The sequence below is a fragment of the Saimiri boliviensis genome, chromosome 16 (assembly GCF_048565385.1).
Source record: "Saimiri boliviensis isolate mSaiBol1 chromosome 16, mSaiBol1.pri, whole genome shotgun sequence".
Lineage (NCBI taxonomy): Eukaryota > Metazoa > Chordata > Mammalia > Primates > Cebidae > Saimiri > Saimiri boliviensis.
In genome coordinates, this window is record NC_133464.1 from 23459560 (window position 1) to 23474642 (window position 15083).

Here is a 15083-nt window from a genome sequence, read left to right on the forward strand (position 1 = left end):
AAATCCAGGAAAGTAATTTAAGATGAAAAACTGCAAAGTCTTCCCCAGTAAATGATGACAATGTTGGCATATCATTGTTAGGATTCTCATCTGAATTCGATGTTTCAATCATCCTCAATATCTCCAACTAATACTTCTAGAAAAAGATCAGTCATGACAGTGGACAAAAATCAATTTAGTTTCTCTCATTCCCATGTGTGAATAATTATTCTCATTAAAATTAGAATCCATAAGAGTATGAAGTATGCTAGCCTTGCTATTTCTAAAATCTTTCTATTTATTGGCAAATTGTAATCAATCAATAATGATTTTTGAATACATAAAAATAAATGTGTTGAAAATAAAATGTGGTTAATTATCTTTTAGGTACACCAGGTTTGTCTGTTGAAAATCCTTCATTTACCCCCTTAAATTCGGTGCATAGCAAGACTTTCAAGCTGCACATATTGACCTTCAGCTCAGACACATTTTCATCTACTATATCAGTACTCACAGCTTTGAAAGTATTCTTTCTAAATTTACATAAGCAGTTCCATTATTTATATGCTTTACCTGTATTTATTACAGACCATTGCTTGTGTGAATGTTGGAAGAGCTGGCAAAGCAAAAATAGAAAGTGGATGTGGAAAGTATAAAATTAGTAGGAACTTCATCCACACCTTGGCCTAAATACATGACTTGTATTTGTTTGTGATATTCTGGATACTCTGCCACATTTACTGCCTCTGTTGCAACAGTACTGATGGTGCTGAGTAGACAACCAATATGCCAGCTAGCGCTCGACTTACAACCACGGTCAGGCCCGCAGAACGGTCGTAACACGATTTGGTCGTAAGTTAAGTAGGCTATATTTACAGTTGAAATGGTACACGCGGAGATGGTAGTGCTGCCAGAAGCTGGTCCGCACTGCCGTACGCCCAGCTGGGCAATGTTTGTGCTGCCAGATGTGGAGCAGTCGTGGCTAGCGATTGTGGTCGTAAAGTCGAATGGTCATAAGTTGCATAGGTCGTAAGTCGATCAATACCTGTACTTTACTACCCTGATGCTGCTGAAAACCACTGCAATCTCTACCTGCCTGCCTCCAAAGCCAGTGTTGTTGGTATCCACCAAAAGCAAAAATTGAAGTAAAATGAAATGAATGGTGACATTTATTTGATTCAACAAACAGCACTTCTCTGCCCTTGTTAATCTGTCATCTTACTGCTATTTGGTTTTATATATTTGGGTTTTTTTCTACTCAGCATTCTAAGAATACTTCTCATGCTTTATTAGCAGCATATGTATATGATCACATTTCTTGGATTTGGGAATATGGATTTAATTAATAATGCCATTCTCTATTATCTTGGAAAGATTTGATATATACTACTTGGATAAATCATAAAAATAAAATGTAAAAGTAGAGAAGAAAAATTCTCATGGCAATAAATACTACATGGAGAATTAAGACAGTGATGCAGTAGACACCAAATTAGCTATTTCAGATGGGGCGAAGAAGAAGGTCTTGCCGAGGAAGTAATTTTCTGCATATTGTCTATATGACAAGAGGGAACCAGCTCTCTGAAGATGGGGCAGAAGAAATATTCTTAAAACAAGAGATGATTTGATGGAAATATCCTAAATGAAGGAAAAGCAGGAATTGTCAAGTGTTTTGGTTTGAATGATTTTGTCTCTTCCAGAGTTCATATTAGAAACTCAATCCCCAAAGCAAGAGTTTTAGAAGGTATGGCCTCTGAGCGGTGATTGTGACATGAGGCTTCTGTCCTCATGAATGGAATAGGTATCCTTGTAAAAGTGAGGTGGACAGAAGGAGTTTGCTGCTTCCTGTCCTTCTGCCTTTCTCCACATGAAGACAAAGAGTTCTTTCTGTCTGGAGAATGCTGCCCTCAAGATACCATATTCAAAGCAGAGACTGGGCTTTCACCAGATACCAAACCTGCTAGTGCTTTGGAATGAACTCCTAGCCTCCAGACTAAACAAATAAAGTTCTGTTCTTTATAAACTACCCAATCCCAGGAATTCTGTTATAGCAACACAAATGGATAAAGATATCATGCAATCAAAGAAAGGTGAAATCAATGTGCCAGTTACAGAGGTAAGGTACTTTGGAAATAGAGCCAGGGTAAAAAAATATAATTTAATTTAGGTTCAATGAAAAGTCATTAGATTATTTTAAACAGTAGGATGACTTAACTAAATAACAAATTTAAGTTTCTACTGATTTAGAATACAGCAGAAATAATGAGATATTGCTTCATATATACACATATATATATGTGTGTGTGTGTGTGTGTGTGTGTGTGTGTATATATATATATATATATTTTTTTTTTTTTTTTTTTTTTTTGAGATGGAGTCTTACTCTGTCATTCAGGTTGGTGTGATCTCAGCTCTCTGCAACCACCTCAGCCTCCCGGATAGCTGAGACTACAGGCATGGGTCATCACACCTGGCTAATTTTTTATTTGTAGTAGAGACGTGGTTTCTCTATGTTGGTCAGGCTGGTCTCTAACTCCTGACCTAAGGTGATCTGTCTGCCTTGGCCTCCCAAAGTGCTGGGATTACAAAGTGAGTCACCGCTCCTGGCCTCCATTTCCATTATTAGGTAATGAAAAGATTGCAGTTTGTGTCTTGAAGCTCTTTGTCTTTTGCTTTCAGGTAAGCTGACTGCCCTGTTATAAGTTGCCCTGTGAAGATTCCTTTATGGCACAGGACAAAGAGCACCTCTGGCCTACAGGCAATGAGAAACTCAGACCCTCAGTCCTGAACAGAGGCCCGAACAGAGTTTTGACAATAACAATAAAAATAACTTGTAATTGAATCTACTTCCATTTAAGCCTTGAAATGGGACAGCAGCTGTGGCTGATAGCTTGACTATAATGTCTTGAAACACCTGGAACCAGAGTTATTCAAGGAAGCTATCCTGGAAACTTCATAAGCATCCTTAGATACTAGTATATAATACATACTATTTTTAGACCATACAGTTTTGATGTAATTAATATGTTACATAACAGGTGTGAACGGTCAAAACTTTTAGACGTAGTACATTATCATATTGGAATAATATAATGTTTGGAAATGTAGGGTATGTAAATTTCACAACTTGTGTGTAAAATACAAAATATACAATAAAATTAGCTATAACTAAGAAGTAAAGTTAGCCACAGTACTCATGAAATTGCAATGCATGGAGAGGCAAACCACTTTTGATTTCTCCCTGGTTAAATGACATTGCTGTATCAACCAGATGTTTCCTTAGAAACTTTTTTAAAAAGTTTAAGTATTTAAAAGTTGGCAATGAGGTAAGGTGTTGATAGAGGTTATGATTTTTCTTATGCAATAAAATAATAAGTGAGAAAAATACTATCAGAATGTAGAAAGTAGAAAGGAAAGGAAAACATTGAAGATGAAGGGGACAGTTTATAGCAGCATGACAAAGAGAAGTAGATAGATGTGGATGAGCTGAGTCATGCTAATAGTGGAACATTAGGGGAAAGATTTATTAACTGCTGCAGTTACTTACTGGTCTAGAGCTGCCTTAAATCTTCCAGGGTCCATAATTTATATGAATGCTACATGGCCTTTGAAAATGTTATCCCCATAATGGCAGCTTTAAACTAAAAATATAATGTAAGACCCATATTTAACTATGTTTTAGTACCTATATTAAATCTAAATTAATACAGGTAACATGTATTTTAATAACATTTTATTTAACTTATTTTCCAAAAAGATCTTCACATCAATGTGTAATTATCGTAAGATTTATTAATAGAAATAATTTACATTACTTTTTTCTTCAAAACTACTATATATTACTTACATTTCAATTTGAACTGGCCATATTTCAAGCACACAATATCTACGTGTTGCTACTGGCTACCAGAGCTCAGCCCCTCTATAATTCCACACATATTACTTCACCAAAATTACACAAACATTTCTATTATGAGAATTTGGTTATCTGCAAAGAAAAGAACTTAAAAATATATAAATTCAGCATAGCTAATTGAATTTATAGGAATTATTTAAAAACAACTACTTTAATATGGGGATCATATTATAGGATATGTGGGGTTTTAATTTGTCTTAATTACTTGGTTAAAGATGAAAGATATTGATGAATTGAGAATAAAATTCCCCAGGAAGATGAAGATATGAGGATATCTCAGAAACAATTCTTTAGGGCTCAACAAAGCCACAACCTTCAAGTCCACATTATATTGAAATTACTATATAGCTCCAAATTAAAACCAGATCTTTGAATCCCACCATATAGGACAGGAAGGCATAGCTTAAGAGCTTCAATTACACCAAACTTGAGTTCATTGTAAAATCCTAACAGTACTGCAGTTTTATAGTTACATTTTTCTTCAGGACAGTAAGGGTAGCTAGAGGGAGGTCATGATGGTTCCTCTTGCTCTAGACAAAACTATACCTAAGAGTAGCTATCAGTTTTTACTGAGACACATGAAGAAAGATTTCCAAGTGGGAAAGTAGATCCGCTAGTGTAAACCAGGGACTCATGGCACATTATAGGAGAATGTTTTAAGATGTTCAATCTGAATAACTGTAGGGGTGTGTGTGTTGGGGGGGGAGGCGGGCAATGGGAATGACAGTTTATAAATGCAATGCTAAAACACTGAGAATTTTTGCTTTCTTCAAATACTTGAGTGATTTATATTTGAAAGAAAAATGAAGTATACTCCAACTAAGAAGAAATAATTGGGATGAGTGGTACACAAATCTGAAAGGCTTTGCCAGTATTCATCTTAGAGCTCTCCTCATAAGAAGCTTAGTCCCTCAAAAGCAGCTATTATCTGATTGCTGTAATTATTATGGCAAAACATAGATGATTTGTGCTCTAGATTTACACATGATACCTTTTATTCTGAAAATCTGTTATTCTTTGAACCACATACATGTTTTGGTATTCTAATAATGAACAATAGAAAAAATTTACACAAAACAGTATAAATGTTTACAAAGTATGCTCTGGCTACCCTGAAATAATAGTTGACATGATGTTATTGCCAAAGCATCCATTTCTAGTGTTCTTTTTAATGCATTGATATGCATATGCAAATGTGCATGTGTTTTTGTGCAAACTTTTATTCCTAAAGGTAATTATATGATGCACATTTTTGTATGTTACTTTTTTAATTTAACAAAATATTAATTCTCTCCAGACCAGTACCTATAGGCCTAACTCATCTTTAATCATGAAGTACTATTCCAAAATATTAAAATGTCATTAATATTTAGTCACCTCACTATCAACAGATATTTACACATATTCAGTTCTCACAAAATATAAGTAAACATTCTTTCATACCTGTAAAAAATTCGAAGAGGTGGAATTGCCTAATAATAAACATTTCAATATTGATGTAGTATACAAATAAATATATTTATTGAGTGGCTTTCATGTATAAAACATAATTCTAAAAAATAACAGCCAAACAGTAAATATATTTCAAAATAATACATTTCAAAATACCTAAATTAGCTTACACTCTAGCCTTCTGAGCAGCTTTGAAATTCCCCTTATAAAATTAAATAGTTCCTTAGTCTGTTCTTGAAAATATATTAATAAAATTTAATTCAATATATCAACAAAATATTGACATTACATTAATTATGTGCTGTTATTTTCTGGATATCACATAGTTCAGTACTTTTAAATATTGTTTATTCTTAAATTAAAAGCTTATGATTTTTCCAAAGATCAGACACATAAACACACACCCACACACAGAAAAGCATATACTCTCACACCACACATGTTAACTCTTACACCTTAATTTAAAAAAAAAAAAAGTACATAAACATCTTGAACATTTCTTCAAAATAAAGAATATACACCATGCTTAAACAAGTTAATTCATGTTACTACACTTCTTTGCTCTAAAAGGTTTAAATGCATAAAACTAGTTTCAGAAGAAAATCTATTTTGCTTTAAAAGTATACCTTAAACTGTATTTTCTTAACTTTTAAATACAGTATTACTTTACATTGAGCATGGATACATAGGATGTAACAATTTAAAATAAAACCTAAAATTTAATAAATATTTTTCTTATTATACACCTAATACGAAAATTATTTAATGGAACCATTTGAATTATGTTTAAATGTATGTCTTTTTAGAGTATCTTTAAGCATGCTATGCTTATTTTTTCTTTTCTTTTCAGTATTAGTTGCATATATATACATATATATATATATACATATATATATATATATATATATATATATATATATATATATGCAAGCACTGCTCACTTATATTTTATTTTGTATAGATCTTAATTCTACTCAATTCCAATCAGGATCACTCCACAATCCCTTGACTGCCATATACTGTTGAATTATCCTTGTAAGTAGTCTCTGTTGCCTCATTCAGAGGCATTTCAAATTATTCAGAACAACTGAAAAGTACTATCTGAACCCAATTATATGGTATTATTAAAATGCAATGCATTTCTATTTTAACAGTTTCAATTCTATATATATTTATTAAAATACTAAGCTTACATGTTGATAAAAAGAACTGCTAATGTACAAAATTGCTAATCCTTTAAGTATGCAGCTTAATTTGTCAAGTCCAAAGATAAACATATCTGGATAGCCTGGAGTGATTGTTGCTGAACTTGTCTGGGCGTAGTTTATGTATACACTTTTGCATAAATCTCCATTTTATCTTCAAAATATTAGAAATATATTTCTTAAATATCCTTACTGATGTAACATACTCCATTAAGAAATTCATTTTTATTTTTACATTATGTAAAAACAAAATGTTATAAATATTTGAAGTTAAAAACATTATAGACATTATTGTAAATATCTGGTCTACTTAAATTGTTTTTGTTTGGTTTTGGTTGAATAATTTTTTTGCCTTTTGTTTTTAAAGAAGCATAAAATAGATATAATATGATGAAATACTTGGGACTAAAGTATTTATGGTATTTTAAATATTTTTCTTTATGGTATCTTTCTCATAACAGAATAAAATATGAAATCTTGAGCTATTTGTTGTCACTTCAAACAAACAAAATGTGAAAACTGCATGACATAATTTAATAGGAATAAATAGTATACATGTGAAATTGACTCATATACATGCTATTATTGCTCCCATTCATTTATTGATAAAAACTAATTCCAAATCTTAGTATTAGGGTCACAATTAAAAATTGGGACTTGTTCCTGTTCTATAGATAATATGATAGCAGTAAAAACATAAATAAATTACAGAAAAGTGTTATATTTTAAAAAACTAACTCAAAATGTATCATAGACCTAAATGACAAACACAAAACTATAAAACTTCAGCAAGCTAAAACAGGAGAAAATCTAGTTGACCTTGGGTTTGGTGATAACTTTTTATATACAATGCCAAAAGCACAATGCATAAAAGATAAAACAGGTAAGCTAGAATTCATTAAAATTAAAAACCTTTGCTCTGGGAAAACCATTGGTAAATGAATTAAATAAGTCGCAAACTTGAAAAACATATTTTGAAAGCATGTATCTGATAAAGGATTTGTATTTAAAATACACAAAATTTCTTAAAACTTAACAATTAAAAAAAAAATACAACTAAAGAGCAGACAAAAGATGTTGTTATACACCTGACAAAGAAGACATAGCGGTGCAAAAGAAATGTGAAGAGACGCTCACTAATATGTATCATTGAGGAATTACAAATTAAACAATGAGAGGCCAATATGCATCTATTAGAATGGCTAAAATCCAAAAACACTGAGAACATCAAATGCTGACAAGGATGCAAAGCAATAGCAATGTTCCTTCACTGCAGTATAGAACTCAAAGTTGTATAGACACTTTGGAAGACAGTTTGGTGTTTTCTTACAAAGCTGAACATAGTCATACCACATGATCATACTCTTAGATACTAAGCAAATCATACTCTTAGATATTAACCAAAATTAGGTAAAAACCTATGTCCACACAAAAGCTACTTGCAAATATTTGTATCACATGTATTCATAACTAAAAATCACTGGAAATAACTAATAGATAAAGAAACTGTGTTATATCCATATAACGCGCGGTTATTCTGCAATGAAAGCAAATGAACTAACAAGCAGCAAAAAACAAAAACAAAAACAAAAACAAAAAACATGGAAGAACATTACCTGCATATTAAGTGAAATAAGCCAGTTTGAAAGGCTACATACTGTGTGATTCCAACCAAACGAAATTTTGGATAAGGCAAAACTATCGAGACAATAAAAAAAATTCAGTGGTTGCAGGATTGTCAAAGAGAGGGCCCAAAGCATGAATAAATGGAGCACAGGGCACATTCAAAGCAATGAACATATTCTATATTTTAAATTATTTATCACTGTATGTAATATCTGACATTATGCATTTGTCAAAACCCATAGAATTGTACAATGCAATGAGTAAACCCTAAGGTAAATTATAAAATTTAGTTAATAATACACAATGTATCATTGTTTTTCATCAATTTTAACAAATATATTACACTGATAAAAAATTGTTAATAACAGGATAAACTGTGTGAGCATGAGAGGGTGGGAGAAAGGTTAAATGGGAGCTTTCTGTACTTTTTGTTCATTTTTTCATAAACCTAAACCTGATCTAAAGGTAGTTTATCAATTTTTAAAAATGGTATGCACTACAATACAGGTTTGACTGAGGTACTGTGAATGTTCACAGGCCAGAAGGAAAATATTGCTTGTTATTTAGAAATGATAAATGAGTAAAAGATAATATTGAAAATCAAATTTCGTGATCTCTCCTAAAAAAATACAAGAATAATATTAGAAATTTGCAAAATTATCTTTTGGTTTATAAGTAGGTTTTTGGAAAAGGCTTCTCATTATTTATGCTCTTTGCTGTACCTTAGGGAAATCCTTAGAAATTCTGAGGAAACAAGTTGAAGATAGTCTATCAACAAACTAAGTGAACAAAATATATTGTATTTTATTTTAGTCTTAATCATTCCTAATATCAGGCTATGTTAATTTCTCTGAAGTGGACTAAATTTTATTTACTATAACACCAGAAAAAAAACAGAAATTTTAGAATATTCAGAAATAGGAGTCAATACTGTATTTTCACATGCTCTTTATCATCTGCTAAACACCAAGTCACATGTAGGACAGAATCTAACCATACTCTTGGGGCTCTGGTTGAGAGCTGAAATCTTTAGCTATCAGTCAGCCCTGGCACCTAGTGCTGATGTTGTCTGTCAGGCAACTAGGATTGGTGGTAGAACCCTTTGCCCATAGGCCACAAGCCTTTAGAGAATACAGGACAAGAATTTTAGTAAGGTGAAAAAGATTTTGCAACACTTTTATGTGTTTTTCTTGATAGAAATTTATGAAGACAAGGTCAAACTTAGTTACGACTTCTTTAACAACTGTAAATATGTGTTTATTTAAACTGATTTTAAAAATCAGTCGTGTACAAAAGTGTATTCGTCCATTTTCATGCTGCTGATAAAGACATACCTGAGACTGGGCAGTTTACAAATGAAAGAGGTTTATTGAACTTACACTTGCACATGGCTGGGGAGGCCTCACATTCAAGGTGGAAGGCAAGGAGAGCAAGTCACATCTTACATGGATGGCAACAGGCAAAGAGAGCGCTTATGCAGAGAAACACCCATTTTTAAAACCGTCAGCTCTCCTGAGAGCCATTCACTATCTTGAGAAGGGCATGGGAAAGATCCACCCCACAATTCAATCATCTCCCACCAGCTCCCTCCCACAACACACGGGAATTATGGGAGCTACAAGATGACATTGGGTGGGGGCACAGAGCCAAACCATATCAATAGGGTTTTGTAGTTTCTAATTCTCAAGACAAATACCCAACCCTCTACCCACAGCCCAATCTGCTTCAGTGGTACTTCTGGAAACACCCATTTTCCCCTTACAGAAAGTTAATGGCCCAGGAAAGACTCTGCTGCAGAATTTATCATCACTAACAGATTATTTAGAATAGAGATCTATGGAAGCTAACAAGCAAAGTTCCCTATAATTGCAGATATTAAAGATATGATGTTGAAATTACTCTACTGGTTTGCTTATGCCCCAAAAGGATAAACTGTTTGGTCAAAGAGAAGGAAATTAAATAGTTGTAGGTATTGGTCTTGACATCTTGGATTTCAAAAAAAAAAGAAGCCCAAAGGCGAAAGATTTAATCTTTGGAAGAAAAAACTCAAAATACTTACAATTAGCAAAGTTCATTTCAAATACTTCAGGTAAAGCATAATTGTATCATCTATAACCAAGGTCATTAAAAATATTATGTACTTAAAAGGGTCTAAAATTCTGAAATCTGCATTTCTCATGCTATAATTGAGAAAGGCCCAATAGAGAAAAATAAATTTATAGTGATTGTATCATGAGAGAATGTACACATGTATCTAAAATGTGGTAACTATGACTAGATTAGAATATCTAAGCCAAGAAACAATTGTTTCAGGAAGTCTCAAGCTAATTACAACGTAAGGTTAATGAGTTATAGAGGTTAATTATAATGTAAGGTAATTTTATTATTTTAATAGTAATACCTAGAGATAGAATGATAGATCTCTTACAGGTAACCATGAAACTAGATAATGGAAAGAGGCAGAACATTTATTCTTACTTTTAGAAGATCACCTTTGAAATACAGAACTTGAAGTTTATTCACAACACTATCTGACTGGGTACCAAGAAGCAGTTAAAATTATTTGCTAAATAAATACTTCCCCATTTTCTAGATTATTAGAAATGTGAGCCAAATAAACCTTTTTCTTTATAAATTACCCAGACACAAAATATTCCTTTATTCCCATTAAAAGGCTGAACCTCCCTGTTCTCTTTCTTCTTTCCTGTTATGTGATCTCTGCACACACTGACTTTTATTGCCTTCTGCCACCAGTGGAAGTGAAATGGCTCTATGGTCTGGGGTATACATCCTGGCTCTTGGTCTTGGTTGAGAAAGAATTCTGGACATATACCCACATGAGGAGTGGGTTTGGAGCAGAAAGTTTAATAGAAAGAGAAGAAAAGTGAAAGAAAAAGCTTTGTCATGTTGAGAAAGCCCAAAAGAGGGTTTCTGGTTTTTGGTGGAATGCAACTGGTTTTGTACAGAGGCTGGAGGAGTCGGTAATTGATTTACACAGGACCCAGGGTATTGGTTTGACCAGGTGTGTCATTTACATAGGCCGCAAGAAAACTGGCCATCACACACACATGGTTTTATCTGGAGACTGCCATGACACCTGGCATACCTGGTGACAAGGGAAAGAGGGCAAGAGCCACCATATTGGGTGGACCTGGCTTCTAGCTGCCACTATTTGCATATCTGTGCTTGCAGGTGTGATTATTCAAGCCCCTTCTGATAAAAAAAGAAATAGTTTGGGAATTGCTTTGTTAAAGGAAAATTTCACCTGGAACTTTCACCCTTTCTAGCTGCCTAAAAATTATTTCTTAATAACTCCCATATTAGAAAGAGACTGAAGCCTTCACCAGATGCAGATGGCCAATATTCAGTTTTCTAGATTATTAGAAATGTGAGCCAAATAAACCTTTTCCTTTATAAATTACCCAGCCACAGAGTATTCATTTATAGCAACACAAAACAGACCAAAACACATGGGAAGTAAGGAAATTTCTGCCTTACATGACAGAGGTCCTTCTAGTCATTTATTATGTGACACTCTTTGCTTCCTCTGGTAGAAAATAGATGTATTTCATAAACAAATATGAGTAGGCATAGTTCCACCAAGTTTGGGCCAATTCAATTATTCAAGAGATATTTGCATAGGTTTCAACAAGGTGGAGAAAACAAATCTTGATACTGACTCCATAAAAAGAGAAATGTTTGCTATTCAAAATATTTCTATTAAAGGATACAGAAATCACACATCTCAGAATAATACATTTAATAACAAAAGATTGTAATTTGATGAAATTACTGACATTCACCTTAATTATAAAATGTAGATAAGTTGTAGCAGTACTTTAAAAGAAATTGTTGGTCGGACCAACTATTACATTACATTTGAGGAAGGAGACCTAAGCATCTAAGACCATCTCCCCCTTGACTTCCACATTGCATTGCAGTAGGAGAAGTAAAGGCTGGCAGACTGGGCACCACCTTTAATCACTCTCCTAAAGATTGCAGGCATGGTATGAAGGAATCTTTCTGGAAGACATTGTTTTTACTTAAACAGGATCAAATCCCCACCTAAGCCACATACCCCAGGCATACTCCATGGACCAAGACCCTTTCACATGTAATTTCTACAGTTGTAAGCCCAAGAAGCTTTCATGTGTAATTTCTAGAGATGTAAGCCTCTATAAGGGCAGGGATTTTCTTTGTTCAGGGCTTGGCTATCTGGGGCATCCAGACCTGCTGCAGTCCCTGGCCCAATAAATCACCACTTCCTTCCCAGTTCAGTGTTCAGGGAGGTTTCTTTTTCAGCCTTTCCTGATTTACATTGATGTAATAACAATGAACTATGTATATTCCTATACTTACCTATCCTTCCTAGAATATGCGGAGGGAGTTGAGGGGAAATCTTCAATTATTAGACTTTTGAAAAATTCCAAGAACCTCATCAGCCAAAATATAAGAAAATAATGAAGTTACTTTATAAATGTTAACTATTAATGTTAAAAAAAAGTAAATTTGTAAAAAAATATTCTTTCTTGAAATGCTGACATTTTAAAATGCATTTCATTATAAGAAATATTTATATTAGTTACTCTGGGAGCTAGAAAGTTCCTTCCCGCCTTGTTTTTGACTAGAAAATCATCTATAAACACATTACTATTTGTATAGCACTTGATATATTAGGTCCCATATTCTTGAACATGATACTTCTCTGACTACTATCAAATAAACATTGTCCACTTTTAGAATAAATTTTTGAAGGACTCAGATACATGATTTCTCCATTCATCCACTGCACATTCTCTTCAGTCTCCTCCATTCATCCTTGTCACTGCACCTCTGAAATTTATTATAGGGTCACCAGTGTGCACCATATGGTCGATTCAAGTCTATTGCCCATATTCAACTTTCCCATTAGCATTCACACAGTTAACACTCTAATTCTAGAAACACTGGCATTGGTTTCTATGTTACTACATTCTCTTAGCATCCCTCAGGGCTTACTGGCTGATCACTCTTTGTGCCTTTGCTCTTCTGTCTCCTCCAGACCATAAAATGTCAGAGAACACTTGTTTTCAGTTTTGTCATTTTCACTTCTCGAACAACACTTTCCTGATAAGTAAATTTACTTATTTATTTTATCCTCAGACACACTTCATCATCACTTAATGTCAGTAGCATAACTTGACAAAGTTTTCATCACTGAGATGAATTTATTAATTCCAATATTTGGTCTTGGATTTTGAATATGAAATTCTGGTGTTTCTCCACTACCAAATTGCTTTTGTCTGTTTTATATATCATAGTTAATACTACTTCAATTTACCCAGTCTCAGACCAAAGCACTAGGCATTCTCCTTGATCCTTCCAGTCATTGTATCCTTATGTAATCTTGCTATTTATTCTTTCAATAAGTATCCAAAGTGGACTATTTCTTAAAACACTACTGCCTTGGTCTTACTTAAAGTCTCTAATATATTTTAAATAAACTTTTCAGTAACCTGCTAACAGTTCTAAAACATTCTCTTGTTCCCAAACTATTGATGACCTGTGAGACAGCTGTGGTAATCTTCACATTCTAATTCGGTTACAAATATTATTCAGCATAAAACCCAATAATTATTTCCCATTAATCAAAATAAGGTATAAACTCTTTAGCTCATCCCACCTTGTATTTTCCTGTCTTTACTCTCTTCTTCTGAAACGCGTACTGATTGTGTTCCAACCATGTAAGGCTTCTCACATATTCTCTAATGGGTTATGGCTATTTCCATTACTTTGTATTTTCCTCTTTGTGTACAACACTTGACTCATAACTTCTAATAGCCTACTCCTTTTTATCATTCAAGTATCAGCTCAATGGCTGCCTTTAGAGAGGCCATCCTTGTCTACCCTATCTAATTTCCTGCCCAGTCATCTCTTGCTCCTTAATTCACTTTATTTTCTTCAAAGTGTAATCAGCATCAAAAAATACATTTTCTTGATTCAGATTCTTTTTTCATCCAAAGATGCCTTAAGTTTTCTGTCATTTATATCATCTCCCTTTGTTCTTCCTCTTTCAACTATTTTCTAAATCTGATCAAAATACTGTAAGAAGTTTATACCTGAGGTTCTCTGTATAAAATAATAAGAGTAGAAAAAAATAGCTGAACATTTTCTCAGTAATTTGGAATATAAAGAGCTTTTTTCCCCCTCAAGGATTTATTTGTTACCAGCATTCTGAATTTTTAAAAGAACATGCATATACCTGTGTGAGAGAGAGAGAGAGAAAGAGAAAGAGTGCTAAATGTATCATTTGTATATCTTCATTTAAGTATAAAATATTATTAAACATCTTTGAAGGGGGTATGTGTAGAAAATTTTCTCAATGCAACATCTGACTTAATTTTAAGCCTCTTTATATGGAATACACATTTTTATAATTGATATTTTATTTGTGAAATATTATTATGTCCTAAGATAGTACAAACATAAATCAATTTGTAGATGCAAATTTATTTAAAATTTATTTTATCTTACTTTTGTGAATTACATAGCTACTAGGAAATCAAAGACATTTGTTTTCACAATGATTGCAGAGCAAGTTTAGTGTTCTTAACTTATGTAGATGAGCCTTCTAGATATTCTTAAGAATATATAAAAGAGATGAGAATTAAACAATTCTCCTCGGTAGAGTGTCAAGGATTTATTTTTATTTTCAGCAAATACCATAATTCAAGTACTATAAAATTACAAAGGTTCTTATTTACTGTTTATATATATTTTTCATCACCTAAACCATAATAGATACTTAAAAAATCAAAGAATAAATGAAGATAATTTCTCATCTTAAAATTACCTAAAACTATATATCATCTCCACATATTACCTTGGGACTATTAAACATGAACCACTTATTTTGTTTAAAATGT

The 15083-nt window shown here is 33.0% G+C and overlaps 1 non-coding gene across 1 annotated transcript; it reads right to left on the reverse strand.

The window, feature by feature from the left end:
- Positions 1 to 13311: 13311 nt before the first annotated feature.
- LOC120365829 (small nucleolar RNA SNORD38) lies at positions 13312 to 13380 on the reverse strand. The gene has a single exon (XR_005580673.1). It is a non-coding gene; the product is annotated as a small nucleolar RNA SNORD38 (small nucleolar RNA).
- Positions 13381 to 15083: the final 1703 nt, after the last annotated feature.